This window comes from Pezoporus flaviventris, unplaced genomic scaffold, assembly GCF_033815535.1.
Source record: "Pezoporus flaviventris isolate CSIRO_AGI_PZ_B2104156 unplaced genomic scaffold, CSIRO_AGI_Pfla_v1 ptg000013l, whole genome shotgun sequence".
Taxonomy (NCBI): domain Eukaryota; kingdom Metazoa; phylum Chordata; class Aves; order Psittaciformes; family Psittacidae; genus Pezoporus; species Pezoporus flaviventris.
The window spans coordinates 11,221,155-11,237,844 of NW_026892561.1; positions in this window are offsets into that span (position 1 = coordinate 11,221,155).

The window sequence follows — 16,690 nt, forward strand, 5'->3', positions numbered from 1 at the left end:
TACCAATATAAAGTTAGATGAGAAGAGCAGTAAAATTGACGAGTGATCTTATTCTTTCCTTAATGAGATGGTTTCCTCTTCATTATTATTTTACAAAGTTTTTAATGAAGAGAAAGTAACCTTGAAAAACACTTACAATCCCATTCCCAGAAGATGCTAAATTCACCTTTTTCAAACTCAGCTTTCAATTAGTAAGTTAGTTAAAAGTAATTCAGAGAACCACCATTATCAATGCAAACAGTGTCGCCTTTCAAAAATTTCTTACATTTTAATATTTAATAAAAAGAGAGGCTAGATTTTGAGAGGAATAAAAAAATTGAAGTAGAACTCCCATACCTGTTCAGAAATGCTAATGTAAGGGACATCTGAATGTACTGGTGCTACACTGCCTAAAATACATCTTTAAAAATCCTCTGCTGACTGCTTTTAGCTAGTTTTAATCATGGGAAATGTATTCTGAAAACTGGAGCCCTGTAAAGCTTATTTGAACAGCAAAATGGATCACTATTTTCAAAAGCAAGACTGTGACGTTTAACTACTGACCTCAATAGATACTGAAGGTCAGTTGTTTTGCTGTCTTATTCCTAACAACTGAGAGTCACACAAACTTTATTTTTAATGAGATCCCCTTCTCTTTAACTGCAATACCAGACTCTAAGAAAACAAATTTCCAAGCAAAAACAAGGAAACCAGTTCAACTGAAGATTGTCTTCCTAATAACCTAATTATATTTCGCATTGTTCCACTTTAATCCATTCGGAAAAAGAACATAAACTGAAAACTTTGAAATCAGAGAGAGAAGAAAGAAAAGGGAAATCAAAAGTCAACGAAGGATTGCCAGTGATTTATTCTGGGAAGCGCCTGTGAGTACTACTCGCAGCTGTAGTAAAGCAGATTGTGATGCTCTTTAGCTGCAGCACAGTGCCTGCTGTACCACTTTTACTGCCAAGCAGTAGCATGGCTTTTATTCTTGACCACTTTCCAAGGAAGCATATTTTTAATGAAATGTCATTAAAAAAATGTGTACCTTCTTGTAAAGCTTCAAGGAAGGGAGGAGGCATTTGGAAAGCTGCGTGGGGAGTCTGTGTACATGTGTATATTTGCATTCGTGTATAAACAGTCTTTCAGTTACTCATGTAAACTACCTGCAATATTTGCCAAGACACAGAAAACTAGAACATTAATCACATATACATATATCACATACAGCTACGTGTGTATATACATATTATATATAATGTTTTTGTTTTCAGGTATTTTTGAATGCTCAGTTGAAGAGAAATCTGTATAATAAACTGCCAAAATCTCCGGTTTAGTGCTCAGCTTGTTTATTGCTCCTTATTTCCGTAGCCTCTGCTTCAAAACAATCACTGGCATATGAATTGTAAATATTTTTGATGGTCCTATTTTAATTTCATGGAGTTAAACACTGACATCAGAGGATAAAAATAAAACTGAAAAGACATGTTGAAACTTCAGGATCCTTGTCTTGATGAACTTGGTTAATCCTCTCAGGCAAAGTCAATTGCAGGATACACATTTGTGTGACTTAAAGGAACGATTTTATTCATACCAGCTAAAATCAGTTATTAAATCATGTGTTATTGAACTTGTGACAAGGAAATGCTGACTTACAGAAGCAGGTTAAGTCCTTGGCTATCCAAAATATTTTCCTTTAAATGTCAGCTGATTTGGGCAAACCTCAAAAAGCACCACAGTTCTATTGAGCTCAGATGCTTACCTAAATACTATGTTTAAATGTGTTTCGGACTTGACACAAAATCAATAGGATCATTTCTATTGAATTCAGTGAAATTTGGACCACTATAGTCTAGGTAAAAGAGGTGAACAACTTTTCAATTTTAAGGAGGGTGGTAATTGTAAAAGATGAGACTAGAAATAAGAGCTTGTGTCTTGGTATGAATTGTAGGCCACATCCTTTCCTTCAATTTTCTGGGCAGTAAATTTGGAAGTCAAAATTTAGACTGGACAGGAAAATAACCAAGATGATAATTGATATGATACTAAAAGAATGGAACGCAAAAAAACAAGGATAGCACTTTCAAAGTTGTTCAATTTTGCCTTGAATAGACACTTCTATATTCCTTATTTTATTCAGATTTTTTTTTTCATTACTCTTCTGGGTATTCCATATGCTCAGGAGAAAAAAAGCTCTTAATAAACATTTACTATGCACACTCTATTAGAGGTCCCATATGGTTGTTAAGATACTCTTAAGGATATGGGGACACACATTCACACACATCCCAGCTCTGCAAAACCAAACAACTCTGCACCTTAGGGCTCTCACTTCCTGAAGGAGGTAAGGACAGGTGTAATATTTCACTTTGTCTCACTACCTCTTTGAAAACTCTAAGGAATTTTCTCAGAAACTTCCCACAAGTCTAAAAGGTTTATAATGTCCAGAAGATGACCATTCTGCCTTCTTAATGGAGGCAAGGATAAGTGTAATCTCCTTCCCAGAAACCACAGTGAAAAGCTCCCTAGTTTTTTACGGCAGACTTTCCATTGGCTGCAATAATGTTCTGGGTCTTTCTCAAAACCCTGATCTTCCGAGAAAGTTTTCCTTTATGGGAATGATCTTTCCACATATCACTCTTTTAACTCAGCACACCATATTGTTAAACCAGAAATGCTTTTAAGTTCAAGTTAGTATTAGTTTAGTAGCTGGATGATTTCAGATTGTCACAGATCACTTTGTCCAGTAAAACAATTTAATGTGTGGGTGTTGCATAAATATAACTGAAGTGATACTTTGAGAGAGAAAGAGAAATCATTTTATGCAGCTTATATATAGTCTAGAAATCTATGAAGTCCTGGAGAGTTGATGTACTTAAAGAAGCAGAGGATATCCTCTTCAGGGTGGACTGCAAGTCCCTATGTACACTGTAAATCCCCACATCTGCTGTAATCTTAGCCTGTTTATCCGGAAGCCAGACGCATGCAGTGCATTAGTGGATCAGATCTGAACCACTTTCTTTGCTGCAAGAAAAAATATCATTTCACCATAAACTGAGCTCAGTAGCATGTTTTGGCATTATCAGTACAATGCAAACTGGCTTTTAACACAATTTAGAGCTGTGGCTACAGTTATAGTTTCTGAGGGGTGTATCTAAAACAGTCATGCTTCTTGAGGTAATCACTGGAACAATACATAACCTTAGAAAGAGAAGTCCCATCTAAAAGCTATTTGAAAACAACATAGCCCACAGGGCACCTCGAGATAAGCTGATTCTCCTTTCATTACTTCTTAAGCATCCATTAAAAGCTAAGCACTCTATTCTGCCCCTACTTGCACCCTGTGGATCCTGGAGGTTTGTGCGATGGGAATGAAAGGCACTACCCCAATCTGTCATTCAAACTACAATTAGATATCCATCTTCAAAAACCCAGGGTATAAAGAAAATACAAAATAGAGGAAAACAAGGGCTTTCTTAGGAAAGTAGGAAACGAAGAATGCATGGCCCACATAGGTATGTTACGTATGTTCTCATTTCTGAAATATTTTATAGGCTTGGAAAAAAATTGGATGCACAGCTTAAAGCAGTCTCTAGGCAACTTTAACTTGCACAACCAGCATTTATTGGGCTGATGATCACCATCAGATATTACTGACCTTAGCAATACTACAAGAATCCTATATTCACACGGATAAACTCTTCTCCACAACTTCACCAACTTATTAGGGATAAACAGGCTTTACTTCCACATTTCCCATGTGTGATTCATATCTATCCATTTTTCATTCAGCCTCCTCTTTCCACCTCTCTTTAGACAGTGATTGCTTCTCCTACATTTCTCCTACTGTGTGTCATGTAAGTAAGTTTTCAAGAGATTGGTTTATTCAGGAGAGAAAGCTGACAGTGAAAAATATCCAAGAGAATGCAAGCTTATGTTACCTCAATTAGTTATTAAGAAATATGTAGAAAAATATGAAATGCAAGGGGCTTAAGACTGGAAAAAATCATTGGGTTGGGTAAACTGTACAGAGGATACTGTTACCAATTGTTTGCTGTTCTAGATTATTGTAGAAGAAAAAAACCTGTGTGAATGATACAAAACTGCTTTTTAAGATCCTCTCCTTGCATTTACATTTCAATTCAGAACTTGAAGTCAAATATGGATGCCCTTATTATTGTGAAAAAGTGTGGAAAATCATATATGTATAAAAATAATATAAGCTGATTAATATTAAGGATAAATAGCTGTGATTAACACACTGACGTTATATTAAAGACCATCTCAGTATCATTCTTGTGCCAGATTGTTTGAACACTCAATATCAGAGAAGCACATGACTAGGTATTACTGAAAAATAAATTATTCTTATAAATTGTGAGATTGAAGCAAGCATTGCGAGAATGAAAATGCAATTCTTCAAAGACAAGTTACTCTTTAAGATCATATACTCTAAGAAGTGTTTAGGTTTTTCTTTTTAAAGAGAAAAAAAGAGCTGTTTTGAAAGATTTTTGCAGATTTAATATTTCTTCTATAATAGAATGTCTGTGGAAAAAAACAAGTAGACCATTTACTGCTGAGCCATTTCTCATACATTTTCGATGTTTATTCTGTAACTTTTGTGTACCATTAGATTCATTGCCATTTTAGTCGAAATTGAATATTATAGAAAATAAAGAGCAACATTAAGGTACAAAAAATGTAAAGCATTATGCAAGCATTTACTTTATATGTGGATGTCTTGATTTCAAACATCAAAATAATTTCTTGACCAAAACAGACTGCTGTGCAGTCATATATTTTATGTACCCAGCAAAGCTGGAGGTTTACAGATTCCACGTTTAACATTAATACTTCAGGATTATGCAACTGAAGAGTTGGGCCGATTAACAACAGTCTTTTTGTTTACACAGTATTAAGGTGAAACGGTCCAGTGACAACTGTATTATTTTTTGCCTTTTCAGCTGTCCACACTTGTGCAAGAAACTGAACATCCTGTCAGGTTTCATCATATATCCTCGTGTATCCTCTTTATTATCACATTGTGTGAAACTGTATGGTTGTAAATTAGAAAGATTTTTTTCTTTTTTTTTTGAAGTTGAATTCCTCATCACCATAAAGGTGTGTCATGGTTTAAGCCCAGCCGGTAACTCAGAACCACGCAGCCGCTCACTCACTCCCCCCCTTCCTCCCCCCATTCCCGGAGGGATGGGGAGGAGAATCTAAAGAATGTTAACTCCCATGGGTTGAGATAGGAACATTCCAGGAACTAAGGTATAACACAAACCACTGCTGCTACCACCAAAAATAATAATGATAGGGAAAATAACAAGGGAAGAGAATACAACCACTCACCACCTGCTGACCGATACCCAGCCTGACCCAAGCAGTGATACAGCCCTTCCAGGTAACTGCCCCCAGTTTATACAGTGGGCATGATGCGCTGTGGTATGGAATACGTCTTTGGCTAGTTTGGGTGAGGTGTCCTCTCTCTGCTTCCTCACAGCTTCCCCTTCTCCCCAGTAGAGCGTGAAACTCAGAAAGTCCTTTGTCAGAGCAAACATTACCAAGCAGCAACTAAAAACATCGGTGTTATTAGCATTATTCTCAGACTGAGAGTCAAATCACAGCACTGCACCAGCTACTAAGGAGAAAAATGACTGCTACTGCTGAACCCAGGACAAGGTGCCATGGTTACCATGTCAGTCAGGCACAGATAATCAAGTGCATAATAAGGGATCTCAGGTATGCTTGCTATCTGGGTGGAAAATTAAAGTTTTAGAATGTAATGTCACCAGAACGATTGAGAAAAAAAACAGCTGCAATGTAGGACCTGGTAATTTTCTTCTTTTTTTTTTTTTTTTTTTTTTGAAAGGTTCAAAGGGAACACATAAGGCAATGCCAGTTGCTTTGAAAACATTGGTGTATTTGATTGTCTCTCACGTACACACGTTTTTATTATCCTTCAGAAAATTCCCTTCAAAAACATAATAGCAGGAGTCCGGTGTGGTTGAAAGGGGCTATCTAAACAAGCCACCGGATTTAGTGTTTGTACACTGTGTTTGTCACTGCGATGTGGGAGCTGTTATATTTGCAATCTTACTAGTCCAAATTTTCTTCAAAAAAGTAGTTAGCAGCATAATGCAATCCCAGAACTTGGCTTATGTTTGTTTTCATCAGTATGCAATAATCTATTCTCATAGGATGGCTGCGTGAGCCCCAAAAGTGTAAATGCTTTCTTGCCTATGCACTCCCTGCATGTGCTGAATCAGCTATTTCTCCTTTGGAAGAGCAATGAATCTGCTAGTTAGAATCATAGAATCATAGAATAGTTGGGGTGGAAAGGACCTTAAGATCATCTAGTTCCAACACCCCTGCCATGCGCAGGGACACCTCACACTAAATCATATCATCCAAGGCCTCGTCCAACCTGGTCTTGAACACTGCCAGGGATGGAGCATTCAAAACCTCCCTGGGCAACCCATTCCAGTGCCTCACCACCCTAACAGGAAAGAATTTCCTCCTTATATCCAATCTAAACTTCCCCTGTTTAAGTTTTAACCCATTACTGAGATTTAAATGCTAAATTTTCCCCTTGTGTTTCTGTGTGTTAATCTCCTTTAGCCTAATTTCTGTTTGTTTGTTGTTCAGTTCACTGTCTCTGAGTAAATTAATCTGTTTAGTCTTTTATGTATACACATGGCTCTGGCTTAGGCTTGTGCTTGCTTTAGGATGTTAGGTAGGAGTTCAAGAGTGGTTGAGGTGTATGTTACGTAGAGCATGCTCCCCGTTATACACACACTCCTGAGGATACTGGAAACCTTTGATAACTAAAGCTTCACAATTTGGCTTTTTTCCCTTGATATCTGGATTTGGCAAAGTGCAATTAATTAAAAAAAAAAAAACAATTAAATAAAAAAGAGGTGGCAAAAATTTAGTAATTTGGGCATCGTAGTCAGTTGGATTTCTTTTGTACCAAAAAGACTCTCAAATTATCCAGTTCATCCCGTCTCTCTTGATGGGTCATTATATCAGTCAGCTGCTCCAGATCTTCCCTTTAGCTGATGTGTCACTCCTTACTGCTGCTTCTAAGAGCTGTGAAGGTCCATGGGCATTTTTGTTCACTGCAGGCTGTGTCTCTGCTAATTATCTCAGAGGTATAAAATAAGAGAAAACAGAGAACAAGTAGATAAATAGAATAGATTGAATCTCTCAATCCAATACAGAAAAAAAAATTGTAAATAATTTCCAGTAAATTGATGGTAATTGATAAAACTCAAAGCAATTTGTTTGCTTTCACATAAACAAATTACTAAAATATGTTGCTGTGACTTACATGTCCCCATTTCATCTCACTCACTAAATGGTTATTGCCCCACACTTTAAAACACTGTTTATATACAATTCTGTAACAACCTCACTGTATGACAAACTCACATTAACATCTCTAACTTGGTGTTTGGAGCATTTGCACTCACAGAAGGTCTGTCTGGAAGGCCCCTAAGATCAATGAGAATTTTTCCATTGCTTTCAATATGCTTACTGTGAATCCCGAAGTGAAAAGTAGCTTGCAGGGAGCCTGGATATTGAGCAGGCTGGTACACACAAATAAGAAGTGCCAGACTGTAAATTTCTGGGAAATGTTTTTGCTTCCGAGCCAGACTGCTGGGTTGGTGTGAAGTTTCTGCCTGTGGTCTCTCGTGCAGTTGGGGCTACCAAGCATTTAGCAAAAGTGACAACGAAGGCCTGACCTCCACTCTAGCGCTTTGGCTGCCACAGTGTCATTTCACCCCACACGAGTGAATTTTAAATTAAAAAAAAAAGGCAAAAAACTAATGGCTCTTTAATGCAGTTCAGTAAACAATTTTTCTTTTTAATCTGTAACATATGTTACGTCTATGTATTTTCTTCTCCTCCACTGCCCTCTCTCTCCTCTCCATTCTCTAAGGCAAGGGAAATTTTAACATTTTTTCCTCTGCTGTGCATGGGAACACCATTCAGACTCATGCTGCGTCAATCAGAGCTCATCACTCCACAGTCAGGCATATCAGCTTAATCCTGCCACAAAGTTCTGACTTTCTCAATATCTGAGAACTGAGTTTGTCAGCCAACAAACAGCATCAAATTCCTAGTTCCATATGTTGAATGATGAAATGTGTATACTTTATCTCTTTTTCAGGCTTCTAAATTCTCAGCGGTTCATATGCTTCTGTGATGGGAACTTCAAAAACTTCCATTAATTATTAGTAGCCCTTGTCAGAGGGTTATTCCTCTGGAATATGCAGCTCTGTCAACACAGTACAAGGTCAGTTCTAATTTTGTCAGAATCAGCTTTCAAACAAAACCCAAGAACAACCCTGGAATACAGTTCTGACAATGTTGAAGCATTCTTATTTCAATAGTTTTTATTTCAGAATATTCTGGTTTTAATTTAACAGGTTAAAAACTCAAAATCAAAGTAACTGGGTTTTATAAGTGAATTTCAGAACTCTGAGGTTTAATTTCTTGTCTCCTTCTAAGCTGGAAATGGTTTAATAAGACAAAACATCCATATGTGATCCAGGAAATTTCAATATAACACTAAGCAGAGAGGACTCTAATATGTATTTCAATGAAATAACTTTTTGTATGGTTTGCCTTACATGTTAATCACATGTGTAATGTTTCATATGAGATATAATAACTAGGTAGAAATATTCTGGAAATAATGAGCTTGATAGAACGCGTTTGTAGATATTTTGTTTAATGTGCACTGTACAGTGTATTGTGGATCATAAAAGGAGCACAAATCAAATTAACTAGACTAGTCTAAATAAAGAACTAAGCCAAATGCCTTCTGCAACAAAACCCAGGTAGCCACCAAGAGATCCTAAAACATCCCACAGATTTCAACATTTCTCAACCTTACATAATTCACAAAGTGATTGTTTAAATGAAATATTTCAGTATAAAAAAGTAAACATAAACACAAGCATGCATTCATACACTAGAAACACTAAATCTCACATCCAATGGAGGTTAAGTGGCATCTATCTCTTAAAAAAATATAATGAAAAAATATTCATGCCTATCATGAAAAAAGCAAGAGAAAACAAAATACAGTAGAAAGGTGCAACATTTCTACTGTAATACAAGTAATTTAAAAAAAATTGTATTTTAAAAAAATTCAAGTAAGGGAAGTTTATTAGCTATCAGTTCCTTTCTTTAGAATGTGCAGGGAACTTATGCCTTTCACAGCTTACTATTTAGTATTGTGTTTGCTGCTCTGGGTAACAAACTGCTTTTAAACACTAGCTTCTAATAGTGACGCAGTTTTCCTCATCTCTAAACTGAAAATTCCTGCAAACATTAACGACTAATTAAATAAGCATAGGGCCTGCCAAACAATGCAAACCTTAGCTTTAATTTCCTTCACGTTGACCTTTCTCTCAGAAAAAACTGCTCCAGATTAAAAGTCAAAAATTAAAATCTTTAAAGTCACTGCCCCTTGAGCAATTTTAATGGGGGACCAATTAAAAATCTAGGTTCTTTCTCACTGTTGACTTTACTGGCTTGAGTGAGCCTCCTTGAAAAGCTTTGTGCTGTCCTCTGTTAATTGTCCTTTGGCACATAAAAAACAAATGGTGAGAAAAGAAGGTAAAATCTGTTTGCAAGGTTTTTTTTTTAATTGAGGTATTTATAGCACTTTGCTAATTCTACTGAGAGGATCAAATTCTGCTCTCTAAAGGCAGTATAAGTCCACTGAAACCATCTTCTGAATTCAACCCAGGTAAATGCCAAAACAACTTTTCCCCTTGGACTCCAATGGCACAACATTAAGTGCATTAAACAGGAAAACAGAACTCCAAAAGACAAAGAGTTAATTAGTACACAGCTGAATATATAAACTAAATAAATTATCCAGGACATATTGTGCCCAAAGTAGTGGTGCCAAGCGTAGCTATTTTGAAAAGCTGTCAGATGGAGGCATTTGGTGGTTTGCATAGCAAATAGAGACTGCGAATACCTCCCTTGAGCCTGACACCATTGATGCTGTCTGTATACCCTTAATTGATAATCCGATTCCAAACTCTTCTCTCTCTTTTGCTATTGGCAGTCACATCTACCTGAGAGTGGACAAAACTCCAGATGTAGTGACCCAAAGCTGTAACTTTCTATCCCCAAACTGATATGTGCTAGGAATGTTTAATATCAAAACTGTTTGGGAAGATTAAAATAGCACTTGTCATCTCTTTCCTGAAAAAGAAAATAAACCTGGTTTTCTAAAGCAAATGAGACATAGTATAATTACATGACAAAGCGAATACCAGATGCATAGCACCAAAGCAAAGCATCTAAAACAAAAGCTGAACAGAACATCCAAGTCTGTCTACTTTTCTCCTCAGCTCTGTTGAAATAGTTGACGTGTATGCATAACCAACCGCATGTAGCACATCTGCATTCAGAGTCCAATTGTCTCTCTAAAAATAATTTTAATAGTAATTGCAAGAATGATGAAGTCTGCTAAGGCATACATACCAATGACATGAGTCAGCAGAAAATACATCCAGCTGTTCTATCCTTGAAAGAGTCATGGGGTTTGCATAGTGCAGATGTTTTCCTTTTTTCCTTTTTTTTCTTTTATTCTTCTCAAGGACCACAGGTCACAGTAACATTTTGTCCTTCTGATCATTAACTTCAAGGAATAAGAAGAATGATTTTACCAGAACATCTCAAAAGAACTGGAATTTGGGGTTAAGTTTGGTGACTTTTACTCTTTGTACCTCTCTGAGCTGTGAAATAGACCCTTTTCTGCTCACCTCTGTGCTGCTACAGTGTCTGTCTGCTCTCCTGGCTCCTCTTCCACCTTCTGCCCTTTTGCCAATGCTTTCACATTATTTTGCTTAAGATCCTTAGACTATCTGGTCCTTCCTTAGGATGCATTCAGCATCTTGCTTTGCTTTGAAGAATTATGTCAGCAGAAGCAGGAAGAAGACAGGGTAAAGTCAAAAATCTTGGGTATTAAAAGGACACTTTCTCAAAAATTTCAGAGATCATATTTTCTCTGATTTGTTCTAAATGTTATTAATCAAAAGAAAAAATTGTAAGTTGCCATTAGTCCCTGTAATCACTACAAAAATACAAAACCAGCTCTGAAAGTAAGTTCTTTAATTTTTTTTATATTTCTAAAAGAAACTAATTATTACCATGTTCTGTGATTACTTTTAAATGTTATTAGAAATCACAGTGATTAGTCTTTTGCACTTTTCCTAGTGCAGTATTCATTGGGTAAATTGATATTTTGACCATACTACTATGACTAGCTTGAGCAGTCACTGAAAGCAAAGTACATCCCTAGATTCCTTATTTAAATTGGAAAACACAATATATACCCCTACTAAACTATAAACTGGATCTTTAGGCTCTGTAAATTGAATTACTTCTCTTGAAGCAGCAGAGCATTGGAACCTTTTATTTATTTTAACAAGCATCTAATTAATTTATTTTTTTCTCTATTCATGGTCACTTAGGTGTTTCTGTTTTCTCTGTGAATTAGAATATCACACACAAAGATGCACGCTTTCTGTTTGTATGTTTCTCTGTGCGTAAAGAGTGTGTTTCTTCTTCAAGAGCATGTCTTTTCTGCAAGTTCTCAGTGATGAAACAGGCCTTTTTATAGTGCTACCAAAATCAGAAGATCCCAGAAACAGGAAATGTCCTTTCTCATACTGAGGACCTGACAGAGAGAAAATTGGTGGTTTTCCATAAGTGAGCTCTTGATTGAAATCAGACAGTTACTTAGGTCTCATTACGTGTGGTTAGTTTGGCTAAGAATAGACACATTCAAAACCAGACATCAATGTCTTAAAAGCCACTCATGGGATAAACAACAGCTTCTGTCTTTAAGCCACTTAATTTTTGCCATCAAATTAATATTTTATTATTCCTTAGAGTCCTTGACATGGTCTTTATGTTTTTAAGATGTGCAACACACCATACACACAAATTCTAAATAGGGTCTTGCAAGTCCATTGAGAAGAGGTGCTGGAACTAAATATTTTAGTTTCCAGCAGACGTAATTAATTGTGTATAATGTTGGAATTGTTTATTTTAAGTGTGAATAAGCAAGAGAATAAAAATATAAGTAAAATAATTTCTGAATTGCTTATCTATAACACTGGTTTCTGTTTTCATCTGTAAATATCTTGTTTAAAGCCATTGAGTCTCCTGCTGGTAAGCATATATTTTATAGCCTAAACCATTCCATATTTCACACAAGAGACTTCATAAAGGAGACAGATTTTTTTTTCACTGATCTCAAAATTATCAATTATTTTTTATAGAACTTTTTGCATCATTTACTAAGGAGGCATTCATGGCTTTATAGACCCTTTCTTTTTTCATCAGTCATTCAGAAGTAAAAGATTTATGATGTTAAATGGTTTTTATCATGCTCTGATTCATACAAGCATATTGGTTAAAACCGGTGATGTTTAAGTCAAAATAAATGTTCACAGTAATGAATTTATACTCTTTATAATGCAGAATAGGTAAGTTAAGAAATAGGATGGCATGAAAACATAGACAAAGATTAATATGGGTAAAGATTTTCAAAGATGACTTTCATGAATTGATTGTGCTTTCTCGTTTGTTTAATTCATGGGCATTTTTTCTGTATTATTGTAACTACTGAAAAAAAAATTTGTATCAAGCAAGCAGAAAGGTAATAAACTGTCAGAAATGGCTAGAACAGTTGTGGCTAGGACATGCCAACAGCAACATACAAAATGATACTTAAAATTCTTTCATATGTAATACAAATCAGGGGCCAAATAATTAGCAACTTGTAAACATTGTAGGATTAGACATGCTCTTAACCTAAGTTTATACACATTTTGGAAAGTTTTCTCCAGAGCCCCCAGGGCAGGTGCACTGATATTGATACACTCCATGAAGGATTTAGTCAGGTGGTTTTTAATAACACCAATGAGATCCCTTTATGCCTCTGTAATATGTGTTTCAATTAATAATAAGCCTTTAACTAGAATTTACATGGGTCCATTTCTGTCTGGCTCCCAAGACATGTGCAAGGATTGTTCACAGCTTTGTACTGATATGCTCTTACACAGATCATCATGCATTAATGTGGAAGTGTATATTGTTTTATAGAGCATATGACGGACACACGGTATAGTTTTCCTATCAAAAACATGGCAGGAAAAAAAGTAGTAGTGGTCATTAGCAAATATCTGGATTAAATTCCATATGGAGGGAATCTTATTATCAAGACAGCTTTCTACAAATGATGAGCAGACTGATTATAGAAAAGCACACAGGATTACAGGAGAATGACCGTATCAGAGGAAAAAAAGAGCAGAGTTAGAGAGCTTAATCTGAGCTGAGTGGAATAGGACAACTGTAGCCAAGTAGGGTAGGATGTCTCCATCAGAGCATAACAAAGTAGGCCAATAGTGCTGGCAGTGGGAAGAAGAGTGAGAGCCAACTCTATCAGGAGGAAAAGAAGAGCTGAGAACAGTTCCTTTGATGAAGAATGGAACAAGATAGCCTCTTTAGAGAGAGAATCAGACCATGCTCAGCAGAGAAGAGAATAGTATGGCTACAGCCCTTAAAAAGCCTGAAATCAATATTACTTGATTGGAAAGAAGAGATGGCTTTAGGTTGGAAACAGAATCAAAACACATGAAGCACTCTATGTAAAATAGCTTGACATGCAGTATACCATAGTGAGACAGACTACTAAAGAGAAAGTAAGTGAAGCCATGGCTTACAGAGCTCTTAAAAATCTGTGTTGATCAATGCTACTAGCAGCAAGATCAGTGATTCAACAAGTGCCTCTCACTGTATTTACTTCCTATCAGTATTTCTGTCCCCTACTCTGTCTTCCAATGATACATGGAAAAGAGGAGACAAGTAATCACAGAACTTTTCAGGAATGATCTTGAGAGAAATAGTAATGCTTTCCATTCATTGCAAAGGATGATATAAAAGCAAAGTGAAGTGATTGCAGTAACTGTTCAGGCACAGACAAATAGAAGCAAGCAGTAAAAGTTTAAGGTAATTTTTTGATGTATGTTAAAGCAAATATTTCCCTTTTTATACCTCAGAAGTTTTCAGTGAAGCAGCAGATAAACTCTTTCCTTTGAACAATGAATTGAAAATCTGGGACGAGCAGGTATCTCTGAATAGCTGTTGGGGAAATGCATCATGCTTCCTATAAAGGAATAACAATTCATGGATCAACAGCAGAATAAACGTCCTTGTGGTCTAGTTTAAATATCTTTTCCTTTATCAATTTCATCATTACTATGAAGCTTTCTTCAGGTTAGGAGACTGGCAAGCAGCTCTTAAAGGTAGGGTGAGACACAGCACAGAGTGGCCACTAACTTCCATGTTCCTCAGTGCATGTGTATTGTTCATGATGAACAGAAGTCCACTGGAGTATTTCTCAAAGGCAAACTAGCAGCTGGGAACTTGTAGGCTAATTTAAAAAAATAAAAATAAAAAAAAATATTGTAACCTGGTGTTGTTACCATTTGTTAATTTAGCATTTTTTAATTTGTACTTTATTCTGGGTAAAAATTTGCCTCCTGAATCCTTCTGGAATTATAAGTAGTGGATTTTTTTCTACTTCTTCCTCTCCCAGAGCTCGATCCACAGTTATGATAATGATTAATCCCTGAGTATCCATTAGCCTTTCTGCGTAATCCTGATCAAGGAATGACAGTAAGGAGGATTCCTTATAATAGAATGATGTAATACTCTGGGAAATTAGTCACTGAGACTTACATTACAATAATGTTGCATTACAGAGAGATAATCACAAGAGGAAAAAGTCTCACAGTGACACAGCATGCCTGTGAATGTCTCTGGGTTACAGAATCAAAGTGTTTTCTACAACCCCCTGTCCATGTCTCTCTTAATAATGCCTCTCATCATGACATTAGACAAATCAGACTGAGTTTGTGTTATTCTAGTAGCTTCAAGCCAGAACTGCAAATCCTGGTTGTGTCTGATAACCTCAGGGGAAAAAAAAAAAAAAAAGGTCTCTTCTCATTCTGCAGGGACTGTCTATTACAGGCAAATCACTTCCAAGAAAAGAGGTACAATTTGTGGTAAATTAACATTCCTGAGAGTGAATAGTGGCCAAAATTTCTGCCAGAGAATGAAGCTGGCCTGGAGTGTTACATGTGATGCTAAAGCTGAGTGTCAAGGTAACTATCTGATGAAGTTTCATTTTGGCCTATGTCTAAAAATAACAGTGAAGTCACAATAAACAATTCCAAAACGTACGTGTGAAAGCCTATAAGAAAAAAAACAAAACACTACCAACTTCCCACAGGTATGTACAGCAGCAATTAGCAACAAAAAAGATACAGAAGAATGGAAAGATCCCTTAGTGTAATGTTTAATAGAAAATAGGCAAGTAGGGAACACTGGGGCGTAAAGAAAGAAACATTATCATATGTAGAATGCCCTTACATTATCTCAATTTAAATCTAGCCTGAAAACTTTCTATTTGTACTGACTATTTAGGTTTACCTTCCCCTTTCCCCATTTTATAAAAGACTTTGAACTGACTGCTTGATGTTAAAAGCAGTATATAAATTGAAACTTTATTATGCTTCAGAGCAGATATACTGCAAATGCAAAGAAAATCTTTCAAATGAGAAACACTATAGCTGGAAATGCAAATCACATTAATCCAAGAAGGTTTTGGTTTTTAGTTCTGCCAAAGGAAGAGAGAGGTCAAGGGTAAAGTTATAAAGAATATAGGAAGGGATATGAAACAAAATCATAAAGGATAGTAAAATAGCTGAATAACAAATGAAAGCACACACTGTCAGATGAGTCCAAAAGACCAGGCAGGAAGCCAGCAAATATGGTTGCAATATTAAAACAAGGGATAAAAATCATCAAGAAAATTATAGATATATTAAATGTCTATATGTGGAGAGGGAAGAGGGCGAAAATAAGTGACTCAGAGGGAGTCACCAGAGGAGTGCATGAGGTTATATTTTACAGCACGTGCGGAACACTAGGGGTTTGTCACAGTTCACAGAGGGCAGCAATAAGGGCATCCTAAATATTAGGTAAAATCTGGCCATATTGGAGTCAATGTGAGTTTTGACATTGACTCTGACAAAGCCAAGATTTCATTCATTAAGGGAGGACTTTAATACCCACCTCAATAAGGTAGGAAAAAAAAACCCTATTATTTCATTTTGTAGAGGCAAAACTTGGACTCCAGTAGACAAAAGGTCATATTCTATAAAGATTTGTTGCTTTTTAAGGTCAGGAGACTTCAAATGTTAACAATCATATGTCTGGCATATAGAATAAGATCTCAAAACAAGATTTAAGTGTTCTGTTTTTCACTACAATGCTCAAGTGTAATTAGCTGGGTAACAAACCAAGAGCACTGTCTTGAGCTGAGACAACAGGAGTAATCTTACACTAGACATTGGAGAAAAAAATGGGAAAAAAGGAAAGCCCATTTTGTGTTTTGGGGGGTGGGGTGTTTGTTTGGGTTTTTTCTTTGCAAAATTTCTATGAATAACTGGTAGTAAGTGGGAAATGTGTCAAATTAGCTCAGGTTTTCCAGACGCAAACACAGTGACATAGTATTGTTTCAGGATGTGCTTGTAGTTCACCAAAAGAAATGCCAGAGGAAACATTCATCAGGTCCCCAGTATATAGACGAGGAATACCT